General features: G+C 39.5%; 2 protein-coding genes across 3 annotated transcripts in view; one reads left to right on the forward strand and one right to left on the reverse strand.

The window, feature by feature from the left end:
- Positions 1-10,441, reverse strand: part of LOC136421744 (staphylococcal nuclease domain-containing protein 1-like) — a 159,754-nt gene that overhangs the window by 103,142 nt on the left and 46,171 nt on the right. The gene's annotated exons all lie outside the window — the stretch shown is intronic.
- Positions 1-10,441, forward strand: part of LOC136421745 (leucine-rich repeat-containing protein 4C-like) — a 71,622-nt gene that overhangs the window by 55,897 nt on the left and 5,284 nt on the right. For both annotated transcript variants that reach the window (XM_066409260.1, XM_066409259.1), the window contains exon 2: positions 1,876-1,924. The gene's annotated coding sequence lies outside the window, so the exon portion shown is untranslated. The remainder of the gene's footprint in view (positions 1-1,875; positions 1,925-10,441) is intronic.

Here is a 10,441-nt window from a genome sequence, read left to right on the forward strand (position 1 = left end):
GAGAAAATCTCCCATCCTGGCAGATTTGAGGGCACTCCCTCGAGCTAGGAATTTGATCCGTCAAATCGTCACGGACTGGATGTAGGTTGATAACAAGCCGTCTTTGCGCCCACCTATCGTCGGCGTTGAGAGATTGTCTTTCGCGAATGTGTATTCGTTAGTGAACGATGGCTAGCTTGTCCGCAGTGATGAGCGCTATTCGCAATCACTCATCAAACATGACAGCAACATATTTGTCAAATCAACACCCATTCTTGACTCATGTTTACTCACGGTTTTAAAAAAACAACAAAAAGTAAACGGCAGTAAACACATGACAACTAAAACGGCAGAGTGACGGGACCGTGACAGACAAATGTCATTATAAAGCTTAATTTACAATTTCAGTCCCACCCTTGGAAATCCTCTCTTAATGCCGCCTGACAGCCGGCAAGTCGTTGATGCATGGTGCTCTATAGGTTCTCCCAGGAATGCCTTCCAGGGCTTTGTGTACCATGTGATTGATTAAAATGAGGGGCTACAGTTTGGCCTCCATCTCTTTCCACATCCGTCAACGTCTAGGAAATGCAATGCTCCATCTGGGAGAGTACAATTCTATCCATAGTTAGACAAAAGCCAAACACACTACAGGTAGGGTTGTGCGATAAACCTTTCAACAAATAAAACAGACTGTATCTTCCCTGGTAATATATTTTGTGAAATAGAATAGGGTTTACTAGACTAGTCCTTTATTCTATCTTTGTCAAAAATGAGCTGGAATATTTGTTATAACTATAGTTGTGAGATAAGGTTGATATGTGACAAATTCTGCGAACTCTGATCTCTACTTCCTGTCACGACATGTATCAACCTTTCAACAAATATAACAGACTTTATTCTGAGAATATTTGTGATCTATGCATCTCAGGAATCGACTAACTGTAAGCCAACCCAACCCCCCTGGCTATGGCTCTTGTATCTAGTTAACCAACATACACATGAAGATGCTTCTCACAAATTCTAAACCTAAACAACTAAAACAGAGACCGTATACGTGTACCTTCTGAGTATAACTTCTGATTTATGTAACTCAAGAATCGACTGACTGTAAGCCCCCACAGGTGGACTCTGGTATCTGGGACATAGGTACATGTATGCAGATCAAGATACTGCTGAAGATTTCCTATCAAATCATGATAGCTAAGCAAAACAAAAAATTAATACGAAAATGCATTCAACAGTTCATATCTTTAGCATGCAGAGGCACAAAAACGCTTAACACAAAACATATCTGGGGTAATGTAAAGCATAGCTTGAGGTCAAACTTTATATCATTATCATATTTCTTTACAATCCTAATTATCAATATGCCACATCAAAGGCGCTTCATTTATACCAACCCAGAAGCGAATTCCAAGATGGTGTTTTGGTTGACTTACACTTGTTGGAACTTATTGAAACAACCTGTCGCTAAGGTTTTGGCAGCTGTTGGTAAGACGTACGCATGTTTCGTAATTAGTACAAATAAGAACATTGCCCCTGGGCATATTTTCACTGCTACAGTCTGCCTATATTTCACCCTGACATGCAAAGTCCTTTGAGTACCCATTAACACTTTGTCATGCTTTCTTGTAGGTTATTAGGCACTACCTCAAGGAATTTAACAGCCTTTGATTCATACATAGACAAATAACTTCTGTATCAACCTCAAAGATATACATTTTTTTTGGTAAGCTTCTGTGCAGTAGAACTGGTCATAGAAGTTGGCCAGCAATATTAGCTTTATCCAATACTATAGGGAATTAGCATTAAGCCTTGCTAACACTTTTCGTAGCTGTGATATATGTTCAGCTGGCAGGCTACTAAGTATGCGGCTCTTTTTTATCTGTTCTCCAGGAGTTTTATCTGGGATAATCCCGCAGCTGCCATCTTTAAAGGGGCCAAAGTAAGTACCGCAAGCTTCTTTTTTATGGATGTGGCTGTACTGTCAATGTGTCGTGCTTTTATTAGCTTCGAGGTGTTATTCCGACGTGATTCAATTCCGTCGCACTCTTTGGAAAACGGCGCCATACGTAATGGGGCCGACGCTATTACAAATCAGACGGGGGGTCATCGAGAGATACCAGGGAAGCCAGCGACAGTCAAGTTCAAAAGAACGCCACGTGAAATATGTCCGAGGCCGTGATGTATATTCAGCCAAGCACGGGGCAGGCCTACCATAGAGATACGTGTCACGACCCCTCGTTGCATAGCCTTGCAGAGACATCTGCATCTGATCCCCAAACTTGCATGATGAAAAGCTTCACTGAAGGTGACTTTGGGCTGTTGGAAGGTCAGCGCGTGAGGAATGCTCCATCGGGGGACGGTGGGCAACGGCTAAGGGATATCAATTTGACAACGGTGAAAGGAAGGGCTTAATCAAAGCAGGAGGAAAATAAGTCGCCGTCGAGAAGATCAAGTCAAAACGGAAGTGTACGCGGGGGGTAACGACATGCATGAACGATGAAGTCGATCAAATCAGGATGTACGCTTGCCTAAGTTTGGATAAATTAGCTGTGCATCAAATGGCGTGCATCCAGGAGGAAACAAAGCTTGACAAAATGATGTTTGCTACATTTATGACTTAATTGATAACCTTTCATTATCTCAAATGACAAAATAGAGGGATCCAATCTTTTAGCTAGTCAGTATGACTTCCTGTAATAACATATACTTGTAGCCAATTCAATGTACGTTATAAAAATATGGTTATGACTTTATGATTCTTGATAAATCCCATCAAATGGATTCCAGAATGATGTGATTCATTTTTGACTACTTCTATGTGGGCAGCTTGTTAATTGACATATCAAACATAGCTTGCCTATTATCCACATTAATTTTACGTATAAATCATCAGAAAAGAGCCAAATTGGCATCTTCTGGGTCAGGAGACCCAATTAGGACTAAGCTTTGGCAGCTGTGTTTTTGACAGAGTATTTTCTTTGCCAAATTCTAAAATTCTAATGATCTCGTAGAAAACAGTTTAAATGACTGTCCTGGGGAACAATTCATTAAAATCATTACTCACTTCAGCCTAAAGTTGACAGTTTGATACTTAAGAATTTGGACAGACATTCCAATTAAGAGAAGGCATTTTGTAATGAGTCTTATCGTTAAACACTATTTCCAAAGACAATGCATTGAAATATGGGTTATAGTGCTGTCTCTAAAGTCTTCAAAATTGTTTCATGAACAATAAGACCTTTTTATTGAAGAGATGGGACACTTTCTAGATAACTTTTAATTTCAACTTCTTGACTGCAACATATACATACACAGTGTGGATTCAACATTGTGAACAGCTATATTGGATGCTGGAGTAATTGACCATATAAAAAGTTTGTAGGTAGAATATAATATACAAGCATGATAGCTCAAAAAAGGCTTTATCCCATACTTAATACCAGTTTTAGCTGTCCTGCGTCATACTGGGGGATAAAACCAGAACTTTTACATGCCAGGAAGAAAATAAATCCTGTTTCATGTAGTGAGTGGCTTAAGATTGAATCTTACAGTAAACCCACAAACACAAAAATGTGAGAATGCGTCCCAAATCTAGCTCAACTAGTACATGTACTTCAAAAGCCTCGCTTTCAATATAGCTTTTTGGATAGCAATAAATTCAACAGTTACTATCTCAGTGAGAATTGGATATAAGCATACTTTCTATGAGTTTAAGATTTTAGTGATAGAGTCTGGCGATAATGGTCTTAAAAATATTGGTTGTCATCAGTTTGGAGCTTTGGTATAAAATGTATCTGTCCCTAGTACCCACTAGAGGCTGTAACCACTGAGCCAACAAATACTTGACAAATCACTCAACGAATTTCATGGATGAAGAACTATCTTTTAAACTTTTCTTGCCAAATAAAATCATAGTATTGCATTGTGCATCATTTTCTAATTATAAAACCAAGGGTCACACAAATCTAATTTTGGTCGTTCAACGGTTATTTAGCAATCGATGTCTAGTAAAAAGGGGTCATACAGAATTGTAAAATGGCCAGAACAAAGCAAGGCTTGGATCTTCTCAAAAATCTACATTCCCTCCATTTCCATCACAGCGGTGTAGCTCTGAACGATAAGATCTATCTTTGGGAAAACTTTTTATGTGTGCATAAAATGTGGACGGCTGTTAGGCGCGATTAGTGCCTCCGCATCCAGGGACAGCAATTTGTCAACTCCGAGCAAATCCACAAACAAGAAGAAAACATGATCAGATAAGAAAATACATTAAATCATGGCAACCCCACATTCAGGGGTGAGGCAAGGTTGTCATTAAACTAGCAGAAATGTACAATGTAACTACAGGCTGCTAAATGACGAATGTTCGGGGGATCTCACCGCGGGGGTTATTTACAAAGATTGATCGTGGTATGAGTAACGCTATTTTCCCGCGGGCGATATCAACAGTCTGCTCGCCGACGTGACGGTGTATAAATATCCAGAGAGGTGAGCTAGCAGATAACCGTTTGGATTTTGCATTACGCAGATGGTTGGGTCTTCATGTATACTAGTATATGGCATATCATGCCGCACATACGTGTACATTTACACGTATACAGTACAACATAAAAGTGGGAATATTTTCCGCGTCTGCCACACCTTCTTATGATACTTGTAGGTAACAAATTTAAAATATACATTTGAAAAAAAGGGCTTACTTCATGTTACATGAAGATATTTTTTTAATGTTTTGCATCATGTACATGCATATCATAGGAGTGGGAGGGCATGTTTGTGCATGCGATGTAAATATAATGTCTTTCACGCAGGGTTTTAACACTTTCGTACCGTGCATTCATGAATTAACCATCTATGTCCTATGAGGCAAAGAAGGTTCTTCACAGCTTAATTTTTATGTTCCTTCTAATGGTTTAGAAGTATCTTATATGTTATGAATTTTTATTAAGACTTGTATATTTGTCAAATTCTTGTCCAAGTTAAGCATCTCCAGTGAATACTTATCATTCTTTGAATTAGAAAATGCAATCATTTAACATGTTGAAATTAACATTCCGCACATAGTGCCTGCTAATTCCCACAATCAATAGACACCAGAAGCAATATAATCAAATCCCTTGATACTCAATATCAGACAATCTTTAGCTGTGTCTCTACACTTGTGTTTTAACAAGTGCAAAATGTAGCCTTATTTACATTGAGAAACATCTTTTAATCTAGATTTTGAATAATGATTTTTGCAGACCTAAGATGAGGTAGGAATGAAGGGAATATTTCCTTTCGGGTTGTCAAAAATATATTTTCTTAATGTCTCATTCATTTTCTCATCCATCCTTTAATCTAATTTCTTTTACTGAAGATCACAGACAACCACTTTTCTCTCCATCCTACTCCATTTTCTATTCTTCTAAACTACGCACAAAAAGTTCGGAAACTTAACTTTGGTCGATCATATTTCCGTTATTTTTTTACCGATTTCAATATATTACATATCATTTAAAAGCCTATTTGATTTCCTTTCCCATGATACCAAAGTTATTGTGATTGCGAGTTCATGAAACGAGCATCAGGCCTGCTAAAGTGAGTGGGTCGAAGAAATAAAGTGCCCAGATTACCTTACTATAGTCAAACATGCTATTCCGTACATATTCTTCTGTTGATATTGACTTCTGTACGAGAGTATTGTGAAAAATCAACAAGAATAAACAAGACATATTCATGAAAGCTAAGTTTATTCTTTATCAAAACCAACAATCTGTGTCTTAGTAACGGGTTAGCAAGGAGTCTTAGTAACGGGTGATCCAGCCACGCGCTGTCACTACAGCACGGCACCTACTCCTCATACTCGTCACCAGTCGCGCAATGCGATGCTGTGGGATAGCGTCCCATTCCTCCACCAGCAGTCGTCCTAGGTCAGCCACCGTGTCTTGCACGGACAGCTCGCCCAAGCTGCTCCCATAGATGTTCGATGGGGTTCAGGTCCGGGCTCTTAGAGGGCCACTCCATCCTCTCTACACCTGCATGCTGGAGATGGTCGGCGATGATCCCTGCCCGGTATGGGCGGGCGTTATCATCTTGCAGCAAGGCATTCGGCCCCATGTTATGGAGGAAAGGGATGGCCACCGGATCAAGTATTGTGTCACGATATCTTTCTGCATTGAGGGTTCCTGGTACAAGTCTTGTCTTTCCCCTGGAGTTTATGCCTCCCCGTACCCCAATGTTTGTTGTGAAACAATAACAAAAAATAACACCTGTGGATGACGATACCGTTGCAAGACGCAGGTGTTTATGTGGTGTAAACAATTGGTTCTTCGATGTGCTAAAAATAACCTTGGATGTTCTGTGTGCTAGAAATAACCTTGGATGGTCTGTGTTCTAAAAATAACCTTAGAACCTGAGGAAACAATATATTGAATCATCATCCGCGCCCATACCGATAGGATGTCACAGCGCGCGTATGACACCAACAGGGAATTTTGGGCACTTTTTCTCCGTGACCCACTCACGTTATTAGTCCTGGTACTTGTTCCGTGGGTTTTCAATCACAATAAGTTTGGTATCATAGAACAGGGAATCACACAAGCTTTATAATGATATATAATGCATCAAAATCGGTAAAAAACAACGGAGATATGCTCAACCAAAGTTAAGTTTCCGAACTTTTTGTGCGTAGTTTATATGTTTCACTGTCTTGGTGTCATGCCTGCCCATTTTCTAATTCCATCTTTTCAACTTTTATGTTGCCTACCCCTTCCATGGTTCGATGATACTTTTTGCTTGTAACAATTAACTTGAAAGGTGCCCATACAACTTCAGTTTTCTTCTTTTTACTGTGGTTAGGAGGCGTTCGTACGGACCAATGTTTGGCTTGACTCTATTCTGCACTTCAACATTTGAGCTGCGGTCTCAACGTTACTCCAGGGCAAATTGAGCCTGATACCAGGATGCGACAGTGTTGTGTTTTGTATTGATTAGTTTTCACGTTTGCCGCCCATGTGTGCCTGTGATGTCGACCGGTAGGCTTGGGGGTGTAACTGACAGCTACCGTGGTGAAATCTCGCCGTGAAACATATCTGGTTGAGCTGCGTGACAATTCCCAACGATGTTTCCTCTCATTGGTGGACAGGTTAACTTTGTTTCCCGGGTTGTTAATGAAGTGGCGTTGTGAGTGGCTTCTTGGGGCGATGAAAGTGGGAAACAACTTTAACTGGGCATTTGTATTGGTGTTTTTTAAAGGGGTTTTCTTTTGTTACCTCAGTGAAAACAGATGTATTGTAGTGAGTTGGTGTGTTTGTTTGTTGGTCTTGGTGTGTGCCAAAACTTATGTAAATATTGCAAATTGGCAAGATGTACGTGTATAGGATGGAAGTGGTGAAATTGGACACTTGGAGAATTGGAGGTATGGTTTTGGTTCTTCTGGTTGTATAGTATTCTTTAAAATTGTTGTTGTCACTCAACTTGCACCATTCTGGTAAGGGTTGAAATCCTTAGGGCGGGACGTCAAGCCAAGGTTCACTGTTCATTGAACTTCATCAAAAGATGAGGTAAAGTTTGGGGAATTTTCCCAGTACAATGAACCTGTTTAAACAAATGTTCTGTACATTTAGTCTGTTCTAGGAGCTAAAGTTTATAGAAGAGAAATTTATAAAAATTACACATCCAAGCAGTGAGACATGTAACTTCAAAGATGTTAAACTTAGATATCTGTGGAACACAGCAGATTTTATAAATTCTCATAAATCTTTAAAAGTTTTTATATCTACCAGTACATTTGTATGTTATTAATTTGAATGATAACATGTAATCTGACACACAATGGCTCAGGGGAAAAATTTGTTTTTGAAAAAATGGGCATATATCCTACTCTAATATAAGATGCTTTTATGTCTAATTAGACTTTTACCCTTTGAGGCATGACAGATGCACACTATGGGGAACTGTTAAATTTTCATGATATGAATTAATATCATTGATTAATTATTCTTAATATCATTATTAATATTACACATCTGAGGTAGAATTGTAAGGCAAAATTGCATTATAAATCAATCCAAATCTTCAACAACATATCTGTTTATGAAGATGAAAATAGATGTTAATTCACTAACTTTGGAAAAAGAGGTGTGGCTATAGCCTATAGGTGTAGCATGTGTAGATTCAAATGTTGGATTGGTTATACAATGTACATGTAAGGCCCATAGTGCGGTTTCAGTTGGTGACCCTAACAGTGGTATTAACTCTGTGTTGAAATGTGGAATGCCCCAATCACATCCAATGGAGGACTTGAGTAATTCTACATGTAGTGTTAAACTGTTCAATCACTCTTGGCATTGTAAAGTACATGTTCCTTTGGTAGACAGGTTGCCCACAAAATTAACCATGACCCTTACATGTATATTTGCAACTTTTTGCAAATATTGCTTAACTCTCCCTAAACCTACAGCCCAGTGGAATAACCAACCAATTATCATCTATTTTCATCAAAGCTACTTTATCCGACATTCCAAACAAATCCAACAGTCACATGTCAATCGAATCACAAGAAACAAATCTGTTGATCAAAATTCGATTGCCTGAATCCAATTGAGGGATTGGTAATCAAACCAACACACAACCCTTAGTGTCTGATCACTGAGATTTGATTCCGTGCATTTATTGAATTAGTATTTGGTCCATATTGATTCCAATTGTAGCATAGCTTTGGGTGGTATCGGCCCTGTTTGTGGAATGTCTTTGGGTCGTATCAGCGGGATAAATTTAGCTGCACGCTACGCAGACCCCTACAATGCTTGGTGAAGGGGGAGAAATTTGAAAAGAGGAGACTATCATGATAAAATTGACTGTGGATCCTCTTGCTGTATTATAATCATTTATTAGAAGTAAATTAATCTCAAAACATGTTTGATACACTATAGTTGTACGTTCAACTCATACACAATAAAAATTTGCATGCGTGTAGCGTGGCGATCTCTTGGTGTACTGTTTTGGGGCACTTTTGTTCTTCTGGCTTCACTTACAGCCAGTGCTAGATTTACCTGCCCTAGAAACACTATCCAATCTTAACAACCACAATGGAAACAATTTTCTATCAGAGAAGAGCGGCTGAGTTCAGGGAAATGACAGAAATTACTTTTTTTAACTCCGGGAAGGAGGTTTATCTCCCAAATGGGTACTGTTTTGGTCGTGTTTGTGTGTTTGCACCTATAACTCAAGATCCTTCAGATGGATTTGTATAATTTTTTGCATGTGGGTAGTTATTGAAGTCCCGGAAAAACATGGCAATTTTGAGTCCCCTAGAAGTATTTTCAGTTACTGCAGCATTCAACACTGACACCCCCTTTCTGAAAGTAGTGTGGTATATACATGTACTCTAGCCCATGGACAGCTGGTCAGCTGTCCCCAAAAATGACCCGTTACCATTTTCTGTTTTACATGCATTGCATGCTCCACGAAAATTGGTCCCCCAGCCTTGAACTCGTTGACCTGTAGAATTGTACCCTTCCAGAAATTGTTCCCACGATTTCCGTTTTTTTGCTACCAAATTGCAGGTTGCAGGTGGGCATTCCGTGCCCCGAGAGCGAATACGTTATCGAACAGCACCCTGTGGAGCATTCCGCCACACACAGGGCCTGATTACAGTGACCCCAAGGGTAGTGTCCTTAACCATTTTGACCTCACAAATTACAAAAACGGCCCCACAAAAACTCAAACCAAAATGGACTCTTTGATACGTGTTATTCAATAGTCGCAGAGGATATTTGCATGTAGGGTACCATGGCCAAATTCCTGTGGGTTGGCCATCGTTGCTCGGCCCCCAGGAGTGGGTATCCCTCCACATGATTTATGGTCTGTGCCATGCCACGTCGACTCACCGGAACCCACGCAAAAGGCCGGCTCAAACGGGAAATGAAACGTTGCAGTTTTCCACAAAAGGATTCCCCAAGATAAAAGGCTTTGTTTCAAAAATGATGACAAAACTTGATTTTACATTATACAACATGTAAATCACAAAAGTATAGACCAATTAAGTAAAACTATGACGTTAATCGATTGAAAATATAGGAGTTAGGCATGTGGTATAGGTTTGAGGGAAAGGTAGTATGCTTTAATCTAATTGCAATGAGTGGAGAAATTCAATGCCTTTAAGGTAGTAAAAAAAGGAGGCTGAGGACTTTTGGGGTGTTCTGAAAATACCATCTGTAGTTAAGTATCGTCCTTGATTTTGTAATGTCATGACACTGAACTGGTAACTTTTCTTTATTACGTCTGCTGTTGAGGTATGTGTCTGCTGAAAGGCGGCCACAAGGTGACAAATTAAAGTGTTGTGTGACTAAATTACGTGGATAGGATGAAGTCTGCCTGGCTGCCGGCACCTTTTGTCACCTTCTCATCTATCAATGTACTTACACAGATTAACATTTACACTCAATATAAGGCGACACTAAATACGCATGGG

This window comes from Branchiostoma lanceolatum, chromosome 16 (assembly GCF_035083965.1).
Source record: "Branchiostoma lanceolatum isolate klBraLanc5 chromosome 16, klBraLanc5.hap2, whole genome shotgun sequence".
NCBI classification, from domain to species: domain Eukaryota; kingdom Metazoa; phylum Chordata; class Leptocardii; order Amphioxiformes; family Branchiostomatidae; genus Branchiostoma; species Branchiostoma lanceolatum.